A 27324-nucleotide genomic window follows, 5' to 3' on the forward strand; every position below is an offset into this window, starting at 1 on the left:
GTTGACGTGGGTGTTTTAGGTGTGGCAAATGTTCACTTGCGACTGGTGTTGCAGTCAGTAGCAAACTGAAAACTTTATTTTAAGATGTACGAAATGTTTTGGGCGTTCATCAGTGTCTTCTTTCTTGAGTATGTTTTTTGTGAGTGACAGGATTAAAAACACAATCAATCACAATAAGTTTAACTACAAACCCATACATTTTAAAGACAAGAGAGATTAATACAGATGAAGAATTTCTACTTTTTAAATGTTCTGAAGGTCATGACTAAGATTTTGATTTAATATCAACCAGATCAAGGCCAGCATCCTGTAATTTATCATGAAAAGAGTTGAAGGTCGTTTCTATCCCCTTTGACTTTTTACTTCAGGGTCATATTTGAGAATTGAGACTCTGTACTTGCCCAGTGTGGTTTGTTTACTCTATATATAGCACCAGTCACAAAGGCAGATTTGATATGTTTAAAAAAATCCTGTGTATGTCAATAACATTGTGTTTTGATAAATTATCTGGATTGACAAATTACCAAGACTGAGAATGTGATAAAGTTCAAAAATTTTTTACCTGATGATGGTGGTACGAAACGTTGAGGGATCACCAAAGTGATAACAATATATCCTGAGGGTCACATGAATGTGAGTACCAAATTTCATGGCAATCCGTCCAATAGTTGTTGATATTTCATACTGAACCAAAGTGGTGGACCAACAGACAAGCACTGGCACCCACAGAGCCTTGCTGCTAGCATGACTAATAATGCATGAAAAATACTGCCACCCACGTCGTTAAAAAAGAGTCAATTAAATTAGCTTCAATTGCTTCTAAAATATTTCCATACATGACCACACCAATGCTCCCCTCACACAGTCATCACTCACTACTGTGGTCTGGCAAGGCTCCAAGTGTAGACCAAAATTACTGTGTTCGCCTTTAGCTAATCAGTGTGGCAAACCAAATACAGTGCTCAATCAAAATTCCATATATGACCTACCTGCCCTACATAGTTCCCAGATTGGTCTGGCTTGCAGCTGCCGGGCTTGACTGATTATCTGTCTCTCTATCACTTCAGTTGAAGCTTGTACGACTGATAACTTCAAGAATGCGTTTAGAGTTTTGGTGAAAGCTCTAGCCTGTTCCAGCAGACTCCGAAAACAGTGCAAATGTGGTGGTCAAAGTTGAACACAGCTGAACTTTGACCTGTGAATATGCATGGTTTGCCAATAGATAAGAGTGCTATCTTGAGGCATCTTTTGTAATGGTATGCTATCGCTGTGTTTATCATAATATTATATGACTTGACTACAACCTGCAGGATCGCTCATATAAACTATTTCCAATTTATATTTGCTCTGCTCAGTTTTTCATATTCAATGGTGTGAGACAGTTTTGTTGGACTGATGGCTAATATCACCTTATCACCTTGGGCAGACTTTCACTGATACTTCTCATTCATTCCCATTGAAGCGACTGCCAAACCGAAGAATGGGGTTCTGGTTTTGTGCAAGCTCAGATAGATTAGCAGAATTTGCACATTTGCAGGGCTGAATAAAACATAAACTGCATAAAAATGAAATAATATATGTTGAATCAAATATTACATTTTTACCTCAGAGCCACCCTGTCTCCTCAGAGTTACATTAACACTGCCACTCTGTTTTGCTAACTGTATTTTGAGATGAGGTGTAATGCCATATTTATGCACTGCACACAAAGTGTAAAGCTTGAAACCAGGGACCAGGGTTTACATCCTGTGGAGTCCAGTGGGTGGTGAGGTTTAGGCAACAAAAGTTACGAAAAAGATTGTGGTTTTGGTTAAATGTTACAAAAATAAGCTCATCCTGTTGGCTTTTTCAATATTTAACCAAGACCACGATAAAGTTTTATAATGCTTTAGTTGCAACAAGCTGATATAGTATTGCAAGAGTGAATGTAGAAAAACAAAAGAAATATGTTGCCTATGATGATTGTATTTGATTAACATTGTGTGACTTGCTAGATATGTTAATTGACGTCTCCTGCTGCTAAAAAAAAGTAATCTGTGCAGCATTAAGTTTCCCTCAAAAAGTATTTACTGTTATTTTTAGAAGGAAGGATTGCTCAGAGACATCATACTTGCTAGTTGCTCTTCTCAATATTTTTTGATTACAGACCAATAACATTTTTGACCAGTATGAGTCTGAGTGTGCGAGAAAGCTGATTCACTCTGGCTACTGAAAGAAAACAACAATATAACCTATAAGTGATTTAAATGCTTCTCTGTGAATTCGACTTGTCCTACACATGAACTCTTCCTCATGTAGCCTACATTAGATTGCTTGCAGCGAGCAGCAACATTGCCTCGGAGCACCAACAGTCATCGCTTTGATGCAAAGAGCGCCAAACTGTGGGCTGATGCCAATCGCTGTGTTTATGCGTGTGTTTATGTATGTGTGTGAGAGGAACTGAGACAAAGACAGAGAGATCTTTTTGGAAGGTGTATGTGTGTGTGTGTGTGTATGTGTGTTTCACAGCGAGACTCCTGTGATAGGTGGTTGCGCGAGTCCCTTGTGACTCTGCTGTAAACTGGAATATTCCCCTGCTGTCAAGTCGCTTCACTTCCACCTCACCTCATGACCTTCCTCTCCTTCCTCCAACTCCTCCCACCCTCCATCTCACCTTTCCTCATCCTCCCTAACCCTCACCTTTGTTCCTCCGTTTCCTCAGCCCTTTCCTGACTCTTTCTTCGCAAAACCGTTTGAATCCGTCACTTTTTATGGATCCGCAAACATACCTCCGGCACCCTGTTAATGGGGATGCCCTGCAGCAGCCTCTTAGCTGCTCATAAATAAAACAAAGGCACACCTTTCCGGTTAGAAATATGTTTGATTCAATGAACATTTAATCTTGACGAATTGGAAATGAGACAGGGTTGGATTTAGAAATGAGAAACAGCTTTGTGTACATGCCAAAAGTGTCCTGTGCTTTTCACATTTTCTAAGTGATAAATAAAAAAAAGAATTATACAACTTGCAAACAACTTCATCATTTTATAGTTTGATTCAAAAGCCTTTGATTTAGTCAGCTTTTTGGACTTTAAATTAAGATTCTAAAATACCATTTTGCACTTAGTACACATATATGAAATAAATATACATATATAAGTCATTTCTTCACAAAAAGACAACTGAATTTGGAAAAAACTCAGGACATTTTTGTGTTAAGTTAAGCTTTTTTGTCATTGTTGGTACATATTGTTTTCTGTCTGGATCTATGTTTTAATCTATTTTCTATTGTTTTATCACTACAACATTTTGAATTGTTTAGATGGCGCTCTACAAATTACCTAAGGGTTAAATAGGCGAAAACTAGCTGTACATCAGGGTTCTAAAGGATTTTAATACTTTACAGTCTGTCCTTCATGCTCGGCTTTGTTGGTGTAAATGACAAAAAAAAAATAAAAACAAAATGTCTGACTTCACTAGCACCATATGAGCTCTAAGTTAGCCTCTTAGCCCTGCTCAATGAGGCTCACATGAGTCATTGCAGGCCCTTGTCTTTTCCACTCATCGCCTCTTGTGATTCACATTAGCCAGCATGGATAGGGAGAAAAAAACAACAACAATGCCAGGATTGTCAATGATGCGTGAATTCTCCATATTGACAAACACAAGTATCTATCCAGGCTGGAATAGATAGAGATAAAGAAAAAAAAAAACAAAAAAAAAAAGGAAAGAGGGGGATGGTGGAGTGTAATTATCTGTGAAAGGCAGATGCTTTCATGTACGTTTTGGGAGAGTCCCTGTGTCTTATAAGTTTTAGTGTGTGCGTTTGTGCGTATGTATCTCGTCTCATCTGCATGTGTGCATGTGCGCCTTTGCCTTTTGTGCGAGCACGCAGCATGCGACTGCCTGCGATCCGGGCCCTTGGAAAATATCTTTTTACTGAGCGGTGGTATTTGGGGGGTGGGGGAAGGATTATCCTGTACAGAGACGGAGGGTGGCAGGGAGGGAGGAGACAGGCAGTAGGGAGGCGGGATGGGGCTGAGGTACAGTTGGTGTGTGTGTGTGTGTGTGTGTGTGTGTGTGTGTGTGTGTGTGTGTGTGTGCTCTGCAGGAGGGTGTGTGTGTAAGGCAGCTAGGAATATTGTCCCTGGTAGGGGGTGGCATGGTGAAACGCTTTGGATTGCCAAGCCTGTCATATCACCAAGGCTGTGAGAGTCAGATAAAACTCTCTCTGTGCTCTTTCCTTTCTTTCTTCTTTCATTCATCCCCCCCCACTCCTCCCTCATCCATCTCTCTTTCACACTCTGGTCTCTTTCCTTTTCCTCTATTCGTCTGGGTCTCACCTTCATTTCCTCTGCCATTTGTCTTTCTTTACTTTCAAACTTCCACTCGGGCCACACTTTCTCGGTTTCTGTTTGTCTCCATATACCTTGTCGTGCCCTGCTGCCGCTCGACCAATCGCACCCGCTGATTAGAGCGCACATACATCACAGCCACAGAGATGATTGCCTTTCAGAATAACAAAGGAAATGTAACAAGGCTGGCCCTATTTCCCATCCTGTTCCCATTACCCGCCTGGAGAGGAGATGGCCAACACTCGGAGGGGGGTCTGTAATCAAAATAGATGAAGCCATCTGAAAAAGACGGGAATCGGTCATGCTTCCAGATCGGGCCGACCGCGGGCGTTCTTCTTGTGTTCCTGCAGTTATTGCACTGAAAAGATGGAGAACAATGAACCTTGGGTATTTGGATGGTGGTTTGAGATGTTTGACGATGTATGAATGCAGAAAAGATACTCAAGCCATTCTAAAAGTCCACCTTTCTACTTTTCCGATCACAACACTTTACAAAAAATCCCTTTAAGCCCAACAAAGCATCATATCAGGTGCCAGGTCTTTCAAAGTTCACAGATACAGCGAGATGAAAGAAACATGAGAGAGTGAAAAGAACTCTTCTGTCTCTATTGAAGTCAAGGAGTTTCGCCTCTTCCAGGCACTCTGTCTATCTGCATGAGGAGTTCGAGGCACCCTGCACCAGGTACTGAACTCGGGGAGAGATATGCTATTGCCTGCATGAGAGGGAAGATTTGATCTTCTCCTAAGAGGGATTGAGAGTAAAGAAAAAGACAGAAAGATGAAGAAGCAGACAAAGGGCGAGAAACAGAACTGCCCAAGTGGGTCCTACAAGAGCCTCTTCTTCTCTCTGAAAAACAGCCTTTGATGTCAGAGCACTTGTGGCTTTTAATAACAAATTATATAACAAAGTACTTAGTATACATGCATTCAGAGATATTCGTTAACATAATATAAGCCCCCCCCCTCCAAGGATCAGCAAAATCATGTGTACAGTCATATATGAAAGCAAATGATTTTGCAGCAGTATTCAGTTTCACTGCTCAAAATTGGTTTCACATATTAATTAGCAAATTGTGACAAATGGTCAATCTGTGGCAACAGAATAAAGCCAGTTTGTGTGTTTGTGCAACATCATCTAGTGCATCATGAAAGACAATGTTGGAGAAGTGGCTATTTTATTAAAGAGAGAAACATATAAAATATATATATTTGTATTTTTCACCTTTGTTAGTGAGCAACACAGGCTCCAAGTTCCTTTAGAAAAATAAAGTTGTACCATGTAATGTTGTACTGTGCATATCAATACTGTCTGACAAGATCGACAAGATACTATGACTGTGTCCTAATGCTATGCTACAGGTACAGTCTATATGCATTTTAACTATTTTACCACATTTGCATTGGAAAAATGAAAAAAATGAAGTGCACATACTCTACAACAATAGTTACCAACCTTTTTCCTTAAGGGACCCCTATTTTAACATTGAGTACACTGAGGACTCAGACTCATACTTTCATTTTGCCAGTTTCTCACTGCAAATGACACATTCAGTCCCAGACGCTTGGCAATTTTTCCATTAGCTCTTTGGTTGTTTTAACTACGTACTTTTATAATGTAGGACTAGGATAATTAGCTGTCTTGCTACACTAGATTAGCCGAGAATGAAGGCTCTGTGAATATGGTTTATGCTCATGTCTACAACCGAGATTATATTTTTAGATTATATTTATTTTTCAAAGTAAATGTAGATATAAAATATTCTAAAATACCCCATAGATTTAATTGTTTTTGGCACAGAAATGAATTAAATGCTGACACATATAAAAAAAGTATGTGCATTCATTTCTTCTTTGTTAGCTGCACTTAGTGCATTATTAGTGTGAACTTTATATAGTATGATTTTACTATAACATACAAATGGTTAGCTAGCTTGTTGGTTCATTATTTAATTAGTATCCAGCTAAAAGCATGTCCTTTCAATTCCATAGAGGCATCTATGTAGTGAGCCCCATCGAGGACCTCCAACATGGCCGACAGATAAAAAGAGGGCAACTAATCCTCCTGAAAGCCTCTCCACACTTTATGTAACTGTATAATTTCTTTATTTTTTGGTCTCTCTCTCTCTTTCTTACACCCTCTGTTCTTCTCTCTCACTCACGCTGACCTTCGCTGAGGTCTGTCCATCTTTTACCCATCAACCCCCCGCTGGTTTTCAAATAGACTCATTGAAAAAAAAAATCTGTCTGAGCAGCACAGCGGCCCACACCCACCACCGCCCTTTCACCCACTCATCATCTTATTCACTCACACATGCATAACACCCAGATACCTCAACCCCCCCACCCCAATCCCCACCCCCTCTCCTAAAACCGCTCCCTTCCCTCCTCCTCCTCCTCCTTGCATCTTCAGCCGTGCACGCTCCAAGATCTGGGTCAACCGTATCAAACACCAAAACGCGCTTGCTCCCTCTCCTCTCTGGTGTATGTTTGTGTGTTTGTGTGTGTGTGTGTGAGTGTGTAGAAGAAGTGGGGGTTCTACTGTTGTTTTATCGGAAAGTGCGCAGGGGGGAGTCTGATTAGGAAATCCAGTTTATCAAAGGAATCTTTGTGTGTATGTGCATGTGTGTGTGTTTGTGTGTGTGTGTGTGTGTGTGTGTGTGTGTGCGTGTGTATGCATGCATGCATGCATAAAAAAGCAAGATGTCTCTGCAGAAATGTGTGTGTGTGTGTGTGAGTGAGTGAGTGAGAGAGAGAGACACAGAGAGAGAGAGAGACAGAAAACCAAAGCACATATACTAGGAGTGTGCATATTAAAATTAAAATTAAAAAGGCTTTTGGCCTAAGTGTCAAGGCATTGCCGCCGGCACACACTCCACACTTATGTCAGCATGTCTAGTCTGTGTATGTATGTGTCTGTTTGTTTACATGGCACACCTGGCACAGGGCCCAGTTCATGTCATTTGGATTCAGAGAGGTGGGAGAGAGGGGTTGTCTGCATGATGATGCTCGCTCATTCCCTGAGCCAGGTATACGATTTCTCTCTTTCACTTTCCTTCTCCCTTAATCTATCTCTATGGTGTCTTCCTCCTGTTTTATTTTTGTGTTTCCTGTCCACTGCGCCAGTTTGACCATCTGATCGGCTGGCACCAACACTGGCTCATGGGCTCAACCTGTACTGCCAAGCCCTTTGTTCAGCTGTCTCTCTCTCCCTGCTACAGCAGCACCTTCGTAGTGCTTGGTATATGCTTTTCATTTATCTGTTAATTTATTTCAATAAACTTTCATGCAGTAAACTTCTACCGTCAATTCATCCGTCTATTTTCCGCCGCTTATCCGGGACTGGGTCACAATGGCAGCCGACTGAATAAGGTAACCTAGATGTCCTTTTCCCAAACAACATCCTCCAGCTCCTACTGGGAGACACGAGACCTCCTCAAGCCAGAAGAGATATAAAACCCCTCTTAGCGTTCTGGATCTGCCCCGGGGTCTCCTACCAGTTGAACGCACACCAGCCAGGAGGCATCCGAACCAGATGCCCATTTCCAAATCACCCCAGCTGGTTCCTTTCGATCTTAAGGATCAGCAGCTAAACTCTGAGTTCCCTCCAGATGTCCAAGCTCTCTAAGGCTTGAGCCACTTGTATCTGCGATGTCATTCTTTTGATCACTACCCAAAACTTCTAACTACTAATTCTACTTTTAATTTGCAAAACAAGTTTAGCAACGTTTCAAATGCAGTAAGTCATAATGACATAATTTCCCAGTTAAACAGGAGCATCACACGGCATTACGGTAATCCAAAGAAGACAACCTTTTCTTCAGAGTAATCAGAGAACACATTCCTCTGCTTAGCCCACAAAATCTTCTACATTTGGTACACACCCCAGTCCACATACTTTTTGGCTAAACCCTTTAGTTCTGATGAAGGGAAATCTTAATGCTTTGATGAGGAGTAATGCATCATTCTAATTACTGCAGCATCACAGACCACACACACACACACTGTGCCTTATTCACATCCGTACCCAACCTGCTGCCATCCTTGTTTACACACTCGCTCACTTTCACTCGCTCACACACACTCACACACAGACACAGAAATAACATATGTGGGCTCTCTCACAGTGACAGTAGCCCCGACAGCTTGGCCTGACAGTGAGAGGAGTCTGACCCGTCAGAGTGGATTTAACCCGACTGTCACCGAGTGAAAGCGGGACACTCGAGGGGTGCCGGACAGTTGTGTGTATGTGTGTATGTGTGTGTGTGTGTGTGTGTGGTATTTAGGGGGGATGTGGGATAGTAGGATTTGTGTGCGTCCCTCTTGGCACATTGGCGAGGTCAGCAGCTCCGGGGCAACAGACACCATCGACTTGTTTTTTCGGGTGAATTCAATGTCGTCTGCTCGTGTGTGAGTGTCACGCTTGTGTGCATAAAGGCGTCTGGAACGAGAGCGAGCTGACAGATGGGAGCGGGCAAGTTGTGTCTGGTCAATATTATCACGGGCCAGCGAGCCCAAACATTATCTGGGTCCTGAACTGTATTTTTCCTACTTTACATACTGTACAGGCAGGACAGTTGATGGAAAACAAAAACAAAAACAGGAGACAGAAAGGCAGATGGTGTTTATGTAATGAAAGAGGATTGGGGGTTGGAGGAAGAAGAGTGGAAAGTGAGTGACAGATGAAGAGGAGAGAGGGACAGACGAACAGAAAGAAATGATGTACCTGCATTATCAGGTGTGTTTGGACTCCCGCTGGCAGCTTACTATGGCAACGACTGTTTAGATCCCTCTCACCTGGGCAGCAGACCCCAGGGACAGAGGATTATTGAAAGGGGGGAGGCCGGGGAAGGATGGACAAACCGAGAAAGAGTGAGAGAAGCTGTAGAGAGAGCTAGGGGATAGAGGAGGGTGGCGGCGGTTACAGATGATGCCACAGTTGGTGTGGTGTTAAAGCCAAACAGTGCCCTACGGTGACAGTAATAAACAAAACCGGCTGCTGGTGGCTTTGTTGTCCAAAATGAACGATTAGTCTGATTGGTGTCTCAAATGTTCAGCCCCAAAGACAACACAGACACGCAGAGAAACAGACACCCTGCTTTGCAATGCTACAAAAATACACCAGTCTTACTGGTTTAAATCGCACTTTAAATCAAGTGTCCCTCATGTCCTCGATGAATCCAGGCTGTTTTCCAAGTGCATGTGATATGTTAACTTCAGTAAACACAGGAGGTGAACTGAAATGTAATAAAGTAGGTTTCAAAATCTGACATTTTGCTTGAGTTCAGCAGAAGTTGTCCCCAAATTAACATGTCAGAGACGATGCATTGATGTTGTCATCGCTCAGCTTTTCGCCTCTCATCGTAAAATCTGATGTTTATGCAGGTGAAGTGAACTTAGCAGCAGGAGGGCTTCACTCCCCGCCGTCAGTCAGCCGCATATTAGTGTTGTTTTTGTCACATTTTCCTACTGACGTTTCAAGATTAAAACACAAACATCAACAAGTGAGTGCTGAGTCATCAGGGAGAGCTGGAATTAACATTTGATCTTCGCCTCTCTTCTGGCTTTTGTTTTGGAGCATACAAATTTGTGTTTGGGGTAGTCTGTGCTGTGCTAGACGGGAATGTTACATACAGTTTACAGTTTATTAACAGAGTTTCCTGGTAGGCATTGGACCTGCATCAGTCAATACTTTTGATATGTGATTTTTTTTTTTATTTACAAACTTACAAAAACATAGCCATAAGTTAGGTTTCCATTCAAATTAGTGCAAATTTGAAAGATTTTCAGATTTCCATCCACTGACATTTTGCAAATATTTAGAGTTGGTTCATCAAGATAAACAGCTGGTGGCGCTATTTTTCTTCTTGGGGACTATTAAACCATTTTAAAAGAAGCAGGTGCAACAAGATGGCAATTAAAAGAGCGCCAGTCAAAGTCAAACTGTGAAAATAGTGTAGAAAATATTATGGAAATATGACATTTCTGTTTGTTTGATGTATTAATTTGAAGAGTGTTACAGTCTCCTCGTCACTCCACACGGATGTTTTTGTCTGCTGCAGTTTTTCATCTCTTCAGTGGAGCAGAAATGTGAGAAGATGTTTAAATTACATGCTTTATGTAAATCATGATTTAATCACTACATCTGTTTCCATGGAACTTTGTTGCATTTTGCTTTTATCAATGAGCCAACCTTTCCTCCACAGCCAAGCACAAAAACTTTATATTTTGTGATTTTTTAGAATTTTTATGTGTTTTCATACTTTTGTTTTTATATGCAAATACTAAAACACTGAATCAAATAACTCTGTGATGTGAAAGGGTTACTTATACTGTTAAAATTACAGCAAATTATACTCTGTAGCTCTATTGAGCCTTTTAGCCTTCTTTAGCTAATCTTTTGGTTTTAAGGCATATTTACTATTATATGGTTCAGTCTAGAGCCATGCATGGGACGTGTTGAATTATGTCAACATGTCCTTTCCCGGTGACAAAGTCATATGGCCGAATGTCTCTACAGCAAAGTGCGACACATTTCTCAATAGTTTCTTGTTTAATATGTGCAGGAAGAAGTGCTTTATCTTTGAGGAGGAGCTTACTTTGACTAGAATTGAACAGACATGTCACCTCAACCCAGAGGAGCCAGATTTGTGCCCGTTGTAAATCAATACTTTTTCAGTAACAACTGAGAAATTTGTCCAAATGTGAGACTATTGTAATGACCTGCTTCAATATTCTTTCCAATTTCATCTGTTAACGCCATCCATCTGATTAGCACCAGCTAAATCTTGGAACCTGCAGTTTATTTTTTGACTGCCCGCTCTCACCCACAGCAAAGTTAAAACCGCGAGATCTGCGTTGGGTCCTCTGGGACCTGCAGGATCCCAATCTCAATGCAGTCCTCTAGTTCAGTCTCAACACTCACAGGCAGCTCTTTCTTCTAAATCAAGCTCTCACAAGCCAACTTTATTACTGAGTGACTGGTAAACAGAGTTGAGCATTTAGCAAGAAGTTCAGGAGTTGGTGGAGACCAAACAAGAGCTAAAAGGATCATGAATGTTGGACATATGTTTACAAGGTGGCCAGAAACAGGACTGAAAATGAATGCTAATGTTTCTCTGTGTCAGCTGGATGAGTAAGTAGACTACTGTTTGCTAACATGTTACTTATAACAGCTTTATAAGTCACGGATATGGTGCTGAACTGTGCTTTTCTCACCCCTTGTGGCCAAAAATGAATTATTACAGCTTTAAATACTTTGTTAGTGTTCTATGTAAAACACTAAAGCTAATAACACGAGTGTACTTTTACTAACACTCCATGGAGTATGTGCATCAACATACTGTAGAGCACATAATGCTAACAATGTATTTTATTTAATGATTATCATATTTTCATTCTCACTTTTTATGCTTAGTGGCTGTTTCTCATTCCTTTTTGTCTGTATAGGTATTACTTCTGCATATTTATGCTTGGCGAACAGACATGCATTTGCCAACGAATCCATTAAAAGGCAGAAAGTCACCAGATAAGGGAGGCAATTTCTTTGGATCATTAGGACGTTTGAGCTTTTAGACATAACTGTGTGATAACGTACTGTTTGCACATTTTAGCTCGCAGGCCACTTTAGATTCTTTAATTTGACAGTTTAAACAGTTGCAAAAAATGTGTCTGCAAGCCAAATAGGAAGTGCATAATGGACAGAATCCTGCAGTGGCTACAAATGACTCAGAGGCGTAGACGTAGGGGCAAATACATGCACATGTAACACACACACACACGCACACATGCACATATGTAGCCGGACAAATTATACCTAATCACTGCATCTGCTGTGTTGCCGTTTTCACAGAGCTCCACTGGTGGTGCATCCTTTCTTTCATTCTCCCTTTCTTTCTCGCTTTGTGCCCAGTATCCCACTGACTCTCCAGACTGGCTCGCTCACCCCCTCAGTCGACACATACACACACATTAGACACACACACACACACACACACACACAGGCACACATGAAAGCACAACCTCACTCTCCCACATACACAAAAACACATACTACATGTGCTCTTTTTCTCACATTCACACGAACACACACATATGCACGCACATGTACCCGCAACATCACATTTACACACACATGAACACACAGTCGAGGACATGAGGTCCCTAGCAGGGGGTGGTTTTGATTGACCAAGCACTTTATGACTCTTAAATGGCTTTATTGCCTTCCTACTTAACCCCCACACACCACCTCCGTCCTCCCCGTCACACCACAACTCACACACAATCCTCAGGCCCTCCCTGCGACTGGAAATTAATGAGAGACATCACTAACCTCACACACGCACGCACACAAACACATATCGCCACCCGGCTTGCGATTTGAGCTCCCTCTGACTGTCTGGAATCCATCAAGGTCACCCCGCAAATCTCTAAAGCGTTGCTCTTCCCTCTGGAGTCTATCGGTTTACCTTCCATGACCTTGCTTTGATACTTTTATCTTAAATTTTGGGAGCAGGCCAGGACTTTGCTTTAATGACTTTGTTACTGTATGGAGCAGGTCGATATGTGGGAGATTGGGTTGATTGATTTTAATTGGCGGGACACCAGGAGTCTGTTAATAGGACGGGACAAGGGTTTGACTTGTATGGGCATGTGTGAAGGATGCTAGTTGTTACTTAAATTCGACCTCTGTCACGGCCAAGATGACAAAAATCCCCCCAAATGTGAAATATTTAGTGTTTTACCCTTAATGTAGATTTTTGGCAGTTTGGTATTAAAACACATAATGAAAACCATCAAAACAGTTGTGGAATATAAAATGGAATTTAACACCACATCATAGATTGACAACACCTACTGGGTTTTTAATAATATTTGATGATCTGATGATATGATGTTGTGGATATGTGTGTTCTGGACTGATGATTTTTTTCAATAAGTATTTGTTGTATATCTGAGCAGTTTAAGTGCAGTGGAAGCTGAAGTATGAAACAAATAAAAGTTTTTTTTTTCTTTTAGTCTCGCTTGTTATCAGATCTTTCTGTTCTGCTTTTTCTCTCTGTCTTTTAATGTCTGTATGTTTTGTTTTGTTTATGTATTTATTGAATTTTTCTTTTCTATTTCTGAGTCCTGTTCTTCCTGTTTGAACATACACACATCTATACTTGAGTAAATGTGTTGGGAATAACGTGTAATACATTGTTTTGTATTTTATATACAGATACTGCAGACATATGTTTTATATGGGCTTCTGATGTGCATGTGCACATGCATGCATATGTAGATATGCAGACATATGTTGTTTTTTTGCTTTTTTACCTTTTTCGCTAGCATTGTTTTCCCTTCTTCTAAGGATGTGAGGTGTACAGTACATACATGCATACTCATACTTGAGTAGATGTGTTGGGAATAATTTGTAATGCAGTGTTTTGTGGATTGGGTTCATGAAAGGGCGGGAGAGATACTCTGCAGGTATGGTGTAATACACCATGTGGTTGGTATACTTAAGTGATCTGTTATGCATCCACCTGTGGATATATTCATGCAAAGATAAATAAAATAATCACACAAAGAAAATCTGATAAATTAACAAACATTTCTACTTCTTGTCTTTACAAAAGAGTACGCATTTGTAAATACTGTAAGATTTTCTAGTGCACTATATCCACTTTTTCTAAGTCGCTCTGTATCAGCATTCCACTCAGGTGGAGTGATGATATTCATAGTGAGTGGGAAGATCATCCTTCAGCCTGAAACCTTGGCTAGAATCCAGTACAGTGTGCTCACAGAAATATAACGCTGCTGATGTGCCCTTTAGCTAAAGAACTCAAACCTTGCCAGCCTCTGGGTGGCTGTTCAGTAGCTGACCTCTGAACTCTGCGTGCAGGAGGGTAAGCAAAAATAACTTTCCCTCCAGGAATAAATGCAGTATCATATCATTAATATAGCTGAAATATGGCGAAAGAGTTCCTGTCATAGTTGCTATGTTTCTGAGTGTTCGACCTTCAAAGTGTTTGTTTTGGCCCGTAACCACATTTCAAAAAGTGCTAGTTCAGATTTAAAGTAATACTCCACAGACGATCTCTCTCTTCAGTGTCAAACACCTGTAGTTTTGAAAAGCAGTGAAAAGTTTGCAGCGTCCTTCTTCATGAAGGACAACTTCATAGATTCACAACAGTTACAATGGATTCAAAATGTCAAACCACTGCTGCAGAACAATAAATCTCTCTGCCTAATATACTTCATATCTGTTGCACCTGTTGTCACCTCCTCATAGCTCTAAAGTTGCAACAGGAAGAGAATATTTGGCAATTTATTGGCATTTAACCATAAGGACCAATGAGAGAAGTGTTCATGGAAGCTTTGATATGTTATTTTATTGAAAGTTAAAAATAACAGAAACCCAAAGATTCAGTTTAGATCCGTAATCTTTGTGGTTTGCAAAAACACCACAGTTTTTGGTGGCTAACAAACAGCAAACAGCTTAAGATATCAAATGTATGATGAAATGTATCTGACACATAACAGGAACCAGCAATCAAAACCTTAGTTTAAACTCTTAGTTTTGACTCTGGGTCTGTGTTGGCGTCCTGCAAACTTTTCTGAGCCACGTTTCAAGCCTACAAGTGGTGGTGTTTGATACTCAAAGGATCAATTTTTAGCGTAGAGTATTCCTCTAAAGGCTTCTCCAGACTGTGACAATCATGTAAGTTTATTGCATGTCGTAATGTGCGAGACGCATGTAATAAATCTTGATCACCATCTGTGTCAGACTTTATGACATCAATTTGAGGCTGTCAGATTATGCAAAAAATGCATGATGAATTACAGCGCTAAAAAAAAGTGAAGCAGTGTCCTCGGCTTGCTTCATTCTTCATATGTTTGGGAAAACACAGCAAACTCACACAAACTTCTTTTTTTTTCGTTTCATTTCACATTCTGAGAATTTGGTCTTAAATTTCTGACGCTGCAATAATTTTGCCTCAGGCTGTTTAGGATCTAGGACCACTGTTCTGGATTGTAGACCAAAGATTTAACCACATTTCTCTCAAGATTATCAACTTTCATCTGAGACATCCCAAAAGCGCTCAGTGTAAAGGAGCCTTAAGGCAGAGTTTAAGATTCTGTCGTTCTCACTGGAGTTTACCTGTGAATGAAATCACAGTTCAGCTGGGCAGGCTGTCAGAGGATGCTGGCAGGTTCACGCCAGCAGGTTTTGGCCAGAAAACAGAAGGGACCATAATAACACAATGGTATAATGATGGTGTGTGTGTGTGTGTGTGTGTGTGTGTGTGTGTGTGTGTGTGGACAAAGGTGGGGTCTTGCTGGCTCCTTCCATCTGCCTGCCACCAGGAATTCTTGTCACCTTGACTCAGAGCGGCTGAGGTGTGACAACCTCGACAGTCTACGTGTTTGTGTTTGTGTGTGTGTGTGTGTGTGTGTGTGTGTGTGTGTGTGTGTGTGTGTGTGTGTGTGTAGGCTGCTGCCAGGCTGATGAACTATACTCCAAGGTTTTACAAACACAGTTAACACTGACCTCCTGAGCACATGGCCACAATCCATTAGACAACACTACATCCTAAATAAGACCATTATTAAAGACTTTAAAGGAACATACCACAGTTTTAACTTCTTTTTTATCTCATTAAATACAACTTGCAGGCAGCTTTTATTCTCAGTTGAGTTTAGGCATGAAACTCACTTTAGATCCCAAAAAATACAGCTGGAGATTTAGTCAGCTTTTGTTATTGATTCATTGCCAAAATTACATTATTGTCTTGTGATAATGCAGCTTGTGAATTGAATGTAATGAAATTTTCTCCTACTTGTATTTGGTGTATTTCACTTCTGGTGGGAAAACAAATTCAAGGCTTGAGAGTCTGCAGAACTGCAACCTCATAACTCAAGTGATCACTAAATGTGTATTATTAGGTTTAATTTTTCAACAACATGCCGGTAAATTCGATCATTTTCATGCCAGCTCTCAAGCAGTAGCACCTGAGTGAACTAAATAAAATTACACTGATGTAAATTGAAATCATTGCCTCTAGAAGGTAAAAAGTAGTCAGCAGTAATATGAAATATAATCTGTTTATAGTTAACTAAAACATGTAAAACAACACATGGTCATTAAACCCATAGAGAACCTCTAGAGCAGCAAAGGTAAGCTGGCTGGGATATTTCTGAAATGTAAGCAAAAAGTAGATTTTTGTACATTTAGATTAACAAAAGATAGATATAAAGTTACCTCACATTAATGGAAAAGTAGAGCATTGTCAAACCAGCCTTAAATCATCTTTACTTTGTTAAAAAATAGGGTCGTGCTGATGATCTACTGATGTGACTCTCTCTTTCATGCCAGCAGTAATTTCTGTGCGAGTAGATGTCAAACGGTGTTTCACTCGGGAACAAAACTGTTAAGCAAGGGATGAGACAGGCAAATTCAGCACACCGTGATAAAACTTTGAGAGGAGGCAATCGTAGAAATGACGCTTAAAAGTTTTGATTGTCTGAAGTCATCTGAAAACGACTCTCTTGTAAGTGCATTGCGTGAGTTTGTGTGTGTGTAAGAGTGTGTGTGTGAGACGTTAATGGGCTCATTGGCTGCCCTGTTAGACTTAAAGAGGACATATCGTGCACTTTTCCAGGTCTATATTTATATTCATGGGCTCTACTGGAATATCTTTATATGATTTACAGGTTTAAAAATGTGTTATTTGTCTTATAATGGCTCTTTACGTAGCCCCTCAGTTCAGCCTCTGTCTGAAACAGGCAGTTTTATCCCCTCTCATCTCTTTAAGGCCACCTCTCTGATGAGCTCACTCTCTTCCGATTGGTTATCTTCAGGAAACTGCACCTCGGCAGACTTCTGGCGGCTCAGGAGGCTACGTCAACAAACAGTAGTAGTCAATGCAAACAACCAATGGAACCACCTTAGCAACAAAGATTACAGAAGGGACGGTCATTTGTGAGCATGCACAAACAATATGATGTCACTACGAGGAGGAAGTAGAGGCAACATTGTAAACGAAGTGTTCAAAGCAGGCTGAAGCTCTGTCTTTTGACTTTCAGGGAGCGTTTTTACATACGTTCACCTTAAGTTTAGGAACTTTGACCATGTTTAACATAGACATCTAACATTATAACAGTGTCAAAATAACAGAAAATCACAGAAAGCATGTTATATCGTCTTTAAGGACCATAAACCAGAGCATACCAACCATCTTCTGTCATCTTTTTATGTTGTTGTTGATAAGAATTCGGAGGTGTCTCAGAGATATTGTTAGTCACACAACACAGACAAATTACACACACTTGCGTGAGGTCATGCCTTTTCTCACGCAAACATATGCATACGCACAATGCCAATTTGCACAATTTCATGATTTTGACAGCATGTAAGAAAGTGCATGAAAAGGGAATCGCTTTTGTGTGTGTGTGTTTGTGTGTGTGTGTGCATGCGTGCGTACGTGCCCCGGTTCAGTGCGCTTCAGAGGACGTATGCACTCTGCTCATAAATAAAGACCATGCATTATTCAGGACTGCTCCTCCAGCTAATGCCCCTTAATGTGCCCAAACAGCCATAATGTACTCTGCTACCAAGGTGGCAGAGACCCCCTCACACACACACACACACACACACACACGTCAAACCATCGCCACTAGATTTGACACAATGTCTTTGTCGGTGTCGCTCTCAGGCTCTTATCTCGCTCTCGAATTGTCCCATGTCCCTAATTTTCTCAAAAATCCATTTTTACTTTTGATCCAAATTGCTCCTGCTCATGCTGTCTCACCATATTTCCATCGAACTTTGCTGATTTGTCCCAAATGCTCGATCGTCACTGTCTCCATCTTCCACTCCTACTCAGTATCTCCTTCTGTCTTTCTCTTTGTTTTTAACAGAAAATGTATCTGAGTGCAATTTTTAAAAAAAAAAAAAAAAAAAAAAAAAACCTACAGTACTGTTTCTTCCTCTGCAGGGCTCTGGGGTAACCGTTCTCTGCAGAATTAGAATTTGTCTCGACAAGGATTTGTAGCTGCGAAGCTCAGATGGCAAAGCTTCCTAAATACATAATCTTAATCAGTTTTTCTGGAATTTAAACTGATTCTGTTCAGAGGTAAACAGGAAACAGTAAGGAGCAAAAAAAAAAAGCCCTGAAAAAACATAAAATCTGTTTGAGGTGGAACGTTTATTGCTGCTGTTTTGCTCGTCTGTATTTTATCGACAGTGTTTTATGTTCCAATCACTTTGTACTTGATTCGCCTGTTTACAGTCTTTGGGTTTAATTGCTTTTGTGGTTTGTGCTCCTCTTTTGCTTTGGTATTTGTGGAGCACTTTAACTTTTTTGAAGTGTAATATAACTCAGGTTTTACATTTTTATGTGTTCTGAGAAATAATGCATGTATGAGTCACTGCTACATGCTCTCTCAGGAGAGTTAAATGGCTCCTTTGTTGTTGAAACAATCTTGAATTTGATGTCTTTCATTTGAATCATTCAAAACCGGAAAATACTGTAATACTAAAGTTTCAAGTCTGTTGCAACAGCTAACAAAGATGTCATACCACACTCTTCCCTATAGTGTTTTTTTTTTGTCTAGACCTAACCAGACTTTAACCACAGTGTTTTCACATCATACAATGATCAATCATGCGTCAGTTGGGTAAACTTTTCTGTGTTGTTTCGGAGAGCATCGACTAACGACATATTTTGTCATTTCCTTTGCAGGACTTGTTGGTTTTGGCAACATAATAGTACCTTATTAAAAAAAATCAATAAAACTGAAAAAATCCAATAATCCAATCTAATCCAAAAGATTTGAAATGATCCATGATGACCATTGCACATTATTTATGCTGACATTTTTGATTAAATGCGCTCAACATTTTTGTTCGTAGTTTGTTTTACGAGTGAAGACCTGTGATGTCATTTTTCTTTGGATTTTCTGCAGCGAGCTCTGAGCTTTTGATTTTTCTTCTTTTAACCATAAGATGTTGTTTTTTTTTTTTTATGTATGATCATTTTGAGATGGAAGAATTTGTAATTATTTCTTTACGTCAATAAAGAAGAAGTAGAGAAAAATCCTGACCTTTAAAGTCAGCTAAAGTTGACCAGCTCATGCCAGTTCTTCTTTACTTCTTAAAGGAGCAGTGTGTAGGATTTAGTGGCATCTAGGTTGCAGATTGCAAACTGAATACTCTGCTCTGATTGGCCAGCTTTAGGAAGCTGCTCCTCAGCTGACTTCAGCGAATGCAGAGGTTTACGTAAATAAACAACAGTAACAGGATTTCACTTCTTTTTCTCATTCTTTACTTCAAAATGTAAACTTCTCAAATACATCTGTACATGTTTCGAGCCTAAATCCGATCTGAAATATGCGTGAACTCGTGGAACAACCTTTGCAACAAAGACTACAGAACAGACGGCTGTTTGTGGGCATGTGTGGACGATATGACATCATCACGAGGAGGAAGTAGAGGTAATATTGCAAATAGAGCATTCAGAGGAGACTGAAGTCCTGGGTTTTGGGGTTTTGACTTGCAAAGAACATTTTTACATATGTTCACTGCAAGTTTAACATCTAACATTATAACAATATAAAAATGACAGAAAATCACAAAAATCGTGATATGTCCCCTTTAAAAGAAACTCACTAACATAAAACACATGACTGCCTGTAAACCCGATGTGTTTTCTTTATTTGTTACAGTATAGAGATACAAAAACAGTATTTATTTTCATGAATGGTTCACTGATGATTACTGGGTTATACAGTAATTTAATGTGATCTCTTTGTTTACAAGATGAGCCACATCTTGGTGTAGCATTAACCTCTCACATGACACAGATTGCTCATAGTTTGTTTTGAGGCACAAAACACGCCCCCCTCATTCAGCACACACACACACACATATATACACACACACACACGCATGCATACAGACCAGACAATGACTCCATTCATCCTTTCTCTCTCTCTTCATCTCTTCTCTCCCTCTTTCTCCTCCTCTGCTTACATCAAGTCTTTATGAACACAGTGAAGGTCAAAAACAGTAAACACGCACTACGTCTGTCTCCTCGCAGCCTGTCTGACCTGGATCGGCTCCTGTTGTTTCGTCATTTCACAGTCTGTTTAAATTCCTCTGACGCTCCTGAGTAGGTATTGTTTTCAATGGAACGGGATTATTTAACCAATTAGTCATGTGGGAGTGTCATGATTAGCGGTGCTGGCAATGAATTATCACCTTGTTTTAGCAATCATGTGTTTGCAGTGCAGCTTAATCATGCTGTAGGTATGTAGATAGAATATTTTTTATAGATTAGTTTAGTAGTTTAGCATAGGGAGACATTAAATTACAAATATCTACCTAAGGTAAAACAGCAAAGGTGACATAATAGATCATATCAACCAATAAGACAAATATAAGAGTAAATAAGAGTCAAAGAAAAAGCTCTTTTTTTAAGCTCCAAATATCTCAAGCCAGGATTTGACCTTCTTTTTAATGGTTATCACTTTAGTCTTGACTGAAATATCTCAACAACTATTTGATGAATTGCCTTGACTGAATGTTTTATCTATCTAACAGAGTTTGGTTTTCTTTACAAGGGTAAAGGATTACAGCCACACAGAGCTGCTAACGTGGCTGTTGACTCTTAGTCTTGTTTTAAAGTCCAAAGGTAACGTCTTCTTTTGATTCTTGGCACAGGACCAAAACGAACAAGTGCCGATGTTGGTGGTTAACCTCACCAAACAGAGATACATCCTCTTAAAAAATAAATATCCTTCTGCTTTCACTTCCCTTATAACTCAATCTTGTTTCTGATGTTATGTAATGCTTGAATGCACATGCAAACTCACACAAAAAAAAGACCTCATCATTTGCTTCTATACAGGTGAATGCAATCAAGCTTACATTTACCGCACATCTTTCTCTTCCTGTGTTGCACGAACGAAAAGCGTTTGTGACTTCAAACCGCCACAAAGCGTATTGCTGCATCTCTACTGTACTCTCTGACAAGTAGAAAATACAAGTTCCCCAAAACGTGTGAATTTATGAACTTATACAGAGAGAGAAAGGAGGTCATACGCTTCCGGAGAGTGAAGGTAGATGAGGTTAACTCTGAAGTAAAGGTTCAGTCACTTTGCACAGCATCAACTGAGACTTTCCACTGTTTTTTTTTTTCAACATAATGTTCAAGGTAAGGACACATTGAAGTTTATGTAAATATTGTCTGTGATGTACTGTGTGTACTTTATGTGTGCCTTCATGATGAAGAAGATAAGGAGTGAATGGGAAAGATAAAAAAGAGGTCTTACCTGAATGATGCTTCCCAAAAATGTGTCTTTATTTTCTCTTAGGATCAGCAGCAGTCTTTTTCTCTTCTTCTTTTATTTCTTCTTCTTCAATTCTCCTTCTCTTCTTCTTCTGCTGTCTCTTTCTCTTCTTTCTCTTCTTTCCTCCTTCCTTTGCTTCCTTCCTCTCGCCAGTTTTGTTTCAGCTCCCCGGGAGCCGCTGAGGAGGTGTGTGTCGAGTGTCTGAGCGTCTGAGTGTGTGTGGTATGTGTGTGAGAGGATGTGTGCGTGTGTGTGCGTGCAAGCGGTTAAGAGAGCGACTCTGCTTTTGTGCTGCCGACCTCGGTGAGCGTGTTGTTGCAACTGACTGAGTGACTGAGAGAGAGAGGGAGGGAGTGTGTGTGTGTGTTTGAGAGAGAGAGAGAGAGAGAGAGAGAGAGAGATTAGTTCACACACAAACACATCTACGCCTCAGGGAAACACCCCACTCTCTCTTCTCCTTCCTCCCCTTTTTCCTTTTTCTTTTTTATCACTCTCACAATCAGGTCTTTTTTTTTTTTTTTCTTTCATCTGATCACCTTGAAGGACTTATGGAGCAAAACATTTCCTCTCCTCCTCCCCACTCTACTTCCATTTGACTCCAACCGATCCTCCGAGTTGATTCTTGGTTTTTAACCTCTCTTTTGTTGTCTTTCTTCCTTAAATTCCCCCTTCAGTTTGCTGTTGTGAGTCCCCTGAATCATAAATAAGTTAAAGAGAGCTGGCACAAAAACAGCACAAAAAAACAGTGATAGGCTTCTCTCCAAGCCGTCGCTTTTTGTTTGTCTTTCTATCAGTAAAGATATTTAATCTTTTTGTACTCTTCATGTTTTTCCTGCCTTTGAATCTACAAAGACATTTGATTAAATAACAAGGAAGTAGGTGGAGAGAAAAAGAAATATTTTCACTTTTCAAATCATGTCAGGGACAAACTACTTATTGATGGGTGTCGGGTGTGACTTAACAGCACTTTGCTAAAGTTTTTGGTGAATCTCACAATGTTGAGTGTCATTTTCATGATGCAGAATCACAGCCTTAATAGTGTGAATTAACTAAATTATATATATATATATTTTAATTTAAAGGTGACAGTCACACCCTTTGCATTGCTTTCTATCAACGCATCTCCATCATATCAGGTCATTTCATCATTTAATATAAATGACTCCTCGTGAAATCGCTTGATCAAAACATAAGTATTTCATAAATTCACCATAAGTGTTGACATTGTGTAGGAGTTGAGAGAGTAGAGTTGTTTATAATTGGCTCATAAAAACCTTATTTTCTTGAAAACAGGTGAGAAAAAAAGCTACCATTGCAGTAAAACGCATTTGGTCTTGAGAATTTCTGTCAAAATAAGCACTTTTATCTTAAAACAAGACTGAATAAGACAAATTGTTGCATCATAATATATATTTTTTAAAGAAAATACTTAAGAAAAGTTGTTTTGAATTGGTGACAAGTATTTTTTACTTCCCAGGCAGATTTATATGTACATTAGACTCAGTTACAGACAAAAATGACTGAATAAAAAGGGAGACTTTTACACACAGTTTGCCGCATTTGCCATCCGAATCAATACCTGAGCATCTTGCAATAAAACAGGGCGACAGAGAGAAAAAAAAAAAGCTGACTGCCTGAATGAACACTGACGAATTAATTGAAAAAGACAGCAATCAGTTTAACCTTGAGGAGACCCCTTCTCAGTTTTGTTTAAGCCCATCACAGTGATTACAGAATTTAGCTTTAGCCTGCTAATCTGCTCCAGATCCACATTAAAGTGCTCCTCAGGAGGCTGAACAGGGGAGGGGAGGGGATTTTTGTGGGTGTGCATGTACTGTACATATGGACACTTTTGTTTCGGCACTGTACTCGAGCACACTGAGTTTAAAAAGAAACAATATCTATGACGTTAAAACATTTAACATTTCAGCTTCACATTTTATGAACTTGTAAAAATATTATAACCCTTTTTGTGCATAACACCTCCAAGGGTATCGAGTATTATTCGCCAAATATGGATGTAAACAACCTCAAACACCCTTAAAGCTGACAATTAGTCCTTTAACTTCACAGTCAAAACATGTCCCATAACATTTAATTTCATATACAGCATTAGCAAATACCACTCAGATTAAGATGAAGACTTATAGCAAACATATCTGCAAACTATTCACTGCCAACATAAAATGTTCATACTTTATCTGCAAAAAGGTCATTGTCAGTGTATTATATTTATTTCAATTACAATATATGCTGCCCTCGAATAAAGCATATGTGGTTATGGATTTTTCTTATTGTCAACAAATGCCATGAAAATACCAAAACCGACGATGTGTAAACCACATGTATCTTTCAATAATTTCCAGCTTTCCTACTCTGTCTATTGCTCTCAGCTCCAAGCTCGTTTTGTTCCTACTGAAGATGTAAATCTTAAAAACAAACAAACAAACAAAAAAAGGGTCACAGATATACTTTTTATTTTTGTAAAAGGATACATCAATTTGGCACTGTAGTTTTTTAGCAAACATCAAAATAAGTAAATAGTGCATTTTGGGGGACTAATTTCAGCTGCAGATTAACAGACATTTATTCTTTATACTCACTATACTCTGGTGAGTATTTAAGTGTCTGTGCTCATCGTAATAACGGAACATGTTTTTAAGACATTTGGACAACGGTGGAGCTCTACGGCACAGAGGAATAAATCGTATCAGCCTTTGGATACACACAGTACTTGTTGGTGTCCAGTTCGATGTTGGCTTTAGACTTTTCATGGGATTTTTTGTCAATAAGAAAAATGTTGAATATCCCCAGACTTAAGGTTTGAGAAAGGTCACGGTCTTTGCTACATATTGAAAACATAAGTTGAAGTATGAGATGCAGAAATGTTGACTTTTATCTTTAACTAAAAGCATGACCTTCCTCTAACTTCAGACCAAGTCTTTTTTGAAGAAAAAAAAGTCCAAATTCTCTGGTTTCAATCTCACAAATGTAAATATTTCTTGGTTTCATTAGACTTCTATAAAGGAAACTGAGTATCTTTGGGTTGTGGACTGTTGGTCGGGACAAAAGAAGACATCTGAGGATGTCACCTTGAGCTTTTGGAAACACTGATTGACAATTTCGAACATTTTCTGACATTTCATAGCTCAAAAAACTATTAATCTATAATAAAAACTTCCTGGATTGGAAAACAGTGTTAGTAAATGTAATCCAGCATCATTTCCTCCAGAACATATTTAACAAAACAATAAGTAGCCTAAACACATTTTGTAGGAGACAAGGTTGACATTGTTGGGAGTAGAGAGCCAAAACAATGAGAAATAGATCATTGTCCTACTTTCCGATTGTACTGTATATCTATATTTGCATGTGTGAAAGTGTGTGACTGTGGGGGTGGGAAATGAGAGCCTGAATTAGAAAGAGCCCCCCCAACTCCCCGAACAAAGCTCCTCCACCAGCTGAAACATGGTGTGTATGTGCCTCTGTTTTTCGCCTCTTACTGTCGGGAGTGGTGGGGAGCTTTTCTGTTTTTTTTTTTTCTTTCCAAAACAAAAAGCTGACCCCCTGTTGAGTTTCTCTGCGGGGGGTGCACTCGCCGAGCCATCTTCTTCTCCCTCTGAGACCCCTGGGAGACGCTCAGCCAGCCCCTCCACCCCTCCTCGCCGCCTCCCTTGTTAGTTTCCATCAGCACCACCACACCTCCTCCAATCTCTCTCCTCCTCTCGTTTCCCTCCCTCCGAGGCTCGAGCTAACTATCGTTCTGATCTGATGCTCTGATCACTTCCCCCCCCCCCAAAAAAACTCTTTTCCTCTCTTTTCTTTTTTTGGTCATCTTCCCTTTATGTTCATTTCTCCATCTTTTTCCTCTCTCTTCTTTTCCTTTCCTCTCTTGCTGTATCTCGACCTCATCTCTGATCCCGACCCTCCTCTTATCTGTCACCTCAGTCCTCATTCTGTTAACCACTTCTTGGAAAACATTACATTTCCCTCTCTCTTCTCTCTCCTTTTTATTCTCTGTCGTTTTTCTCTCTTTCCAAGCAGCAAAGCGATTTGGCGCTCGCTCGGGCCTGTGAGAAGACCCAGGGGGTTGGTTGCTCTATGAGGCGACGTCTCTGAATAAATAAGCATGGGTAATTTGCTCCAAACCTGCAGCTCCTTATTTTTTTTTTTTTCCTTCTTTTCACCCTCCTAGTTTATAGAGAGGAGATAAAGACACAATAAAATGGTGGGAGATCCTCATTATATGGTTGTCAGTGAAGTTTTCTCACAGGGCTTTGTGACGGATTGCTCAGCCCCACTCCGCTCTCTATTTCTTTTCAGGCCAAATTATCTATATTACATTTCATTTTTTTCCTTTGGCGAGTATTTGGATAAAACTGCTCTCATTGAAGGAAGTAATGAACAGCCATTTCTTGCTGAACTAAGGCAGATTATCGAGAACAAATTGCAACGCTTGTCTTACAGAGCTAACAACTATTAGCAGCATAGCACCTCACACACCCGGCTTATGAGACTCTGATAAGGTTTCAGCAATTCAAGCGCCATCTTTCACTTAAAGGAGACATTTCGTGCAATGAACTGGTGTCCATCCTGGATGTTGTAGCACGAGTTTAATTCTCTTGCTCTCTGCTACAAACACACACACTCTCTCTCTCTCTCTCTCTTTCATTCATGGCCTGGTGAGGGACGTGTCTGAGCGCCAGGTCAACTGTGAACATCAGGTATTAATAATGCAGGACAGGAAGCCGCCCCTCCGACTACAAAGCTGTGCACTCCGACTCTGTGTCTCTGCTCACCATCACACTGCTGTGAGCTACATAACCCAACACAGACTGGGAGAAGACCCGGAAAAGTGTGTGCTGGGATGGTTTCGCTTAATTCTGCGTTAACTGATTTTTTTGGTCACTTGGGAGCAGCAGAAACAACTTGTAAAGATTGACATGATACTTGTTAGCAAACAGTTGTTTATTTACACATCCAGGAGTTACAGAGCAACATTATCATTCATTTAGAGTTGTGTTTCTGTCCACCTGGTGAATGTAAGTCCAATATTTACTCTCTTTTAGCTCTATTTTTGCTCTCTACAAACTCCTGAGGGAAATATCTGGCTCTTTAGCTGCTAAATGCTCCACTATGTTCACCATCTAGTCGCTAACTGTGTCGGTTTGCCGTTTGGTGCTGAGCAGGTAGTGCACAGTGGGGTTTAGAGCCTTTTCTCTGAAAACAGCTGCCTGCTGCGTCCGAACAGATGACGCTGTAAGAACGCTGAGAGTGAACCAAAACAGTAAAGTTGAGCTGAAACTGGATATACAGCTCTGTAAAGCCATCAGGAGCTGCAGAGTTCCCTGTAAGTTCATCAAGGAGCAACACTTCTTACATTATGTTTTATCATTTAATACACTATTATCATGAAAAATATTGATTATAGTCACTGTAAGTAAACACTTTGGGTAATAAAATCCTCCTGGATCTCACAAAATGTTTGGGGCCAAAAACCACTGAATTTTCTACATATAACAAAAGAAGGAAATTGCACTAAAACCTGTGAGACTGTTGTGTTATTTTGGGGAAAATGTGGGCGCGAAAGAATCCAACAGACTGTTGATCACTTGAAGGAGGAAATATTTGATTACATTCACCAGGTGGTTAGAAA

General features: G+C 40.1%; 1 protein-coding gene across 1 annotated transcript in view; it reads right to left on the bottom strand.

Moving 5' to 3' along the window:
• Positions 1–21702, bottom strand: part of hs3st1l2 (heparan sulfate (glucosamine) 3-O-sulfotransferase 1-like 2) — a 30311-nt gene extending 8609 nt beyond the window's left edge. The window contains exon 1 of the mRNA XM_042421979.1: positions 21651–21702. The gene's annotated coding sequence lies outside the window, so the exon portion shown is untranslated. The remainder of the gene's footprint in view (positions 1–21650) is intronic.
• Positions 21703–27324: the final 5622 nt, after the last annotated feature.

The sequence above is a fragment of the Thunnus maccoyii genome, chromosome 9 (genome assembly GCF_910596095.1).
Source record: "Thunnus maccoyii chromosome 9, fThuMac1.1, whole genome shotgun sequence".
NCBI lineage: Eukaryota > Metazoa > Chordata > Actinopteri > Scombriformes > Scombridae > Thunnus > Thunnus maccoyii.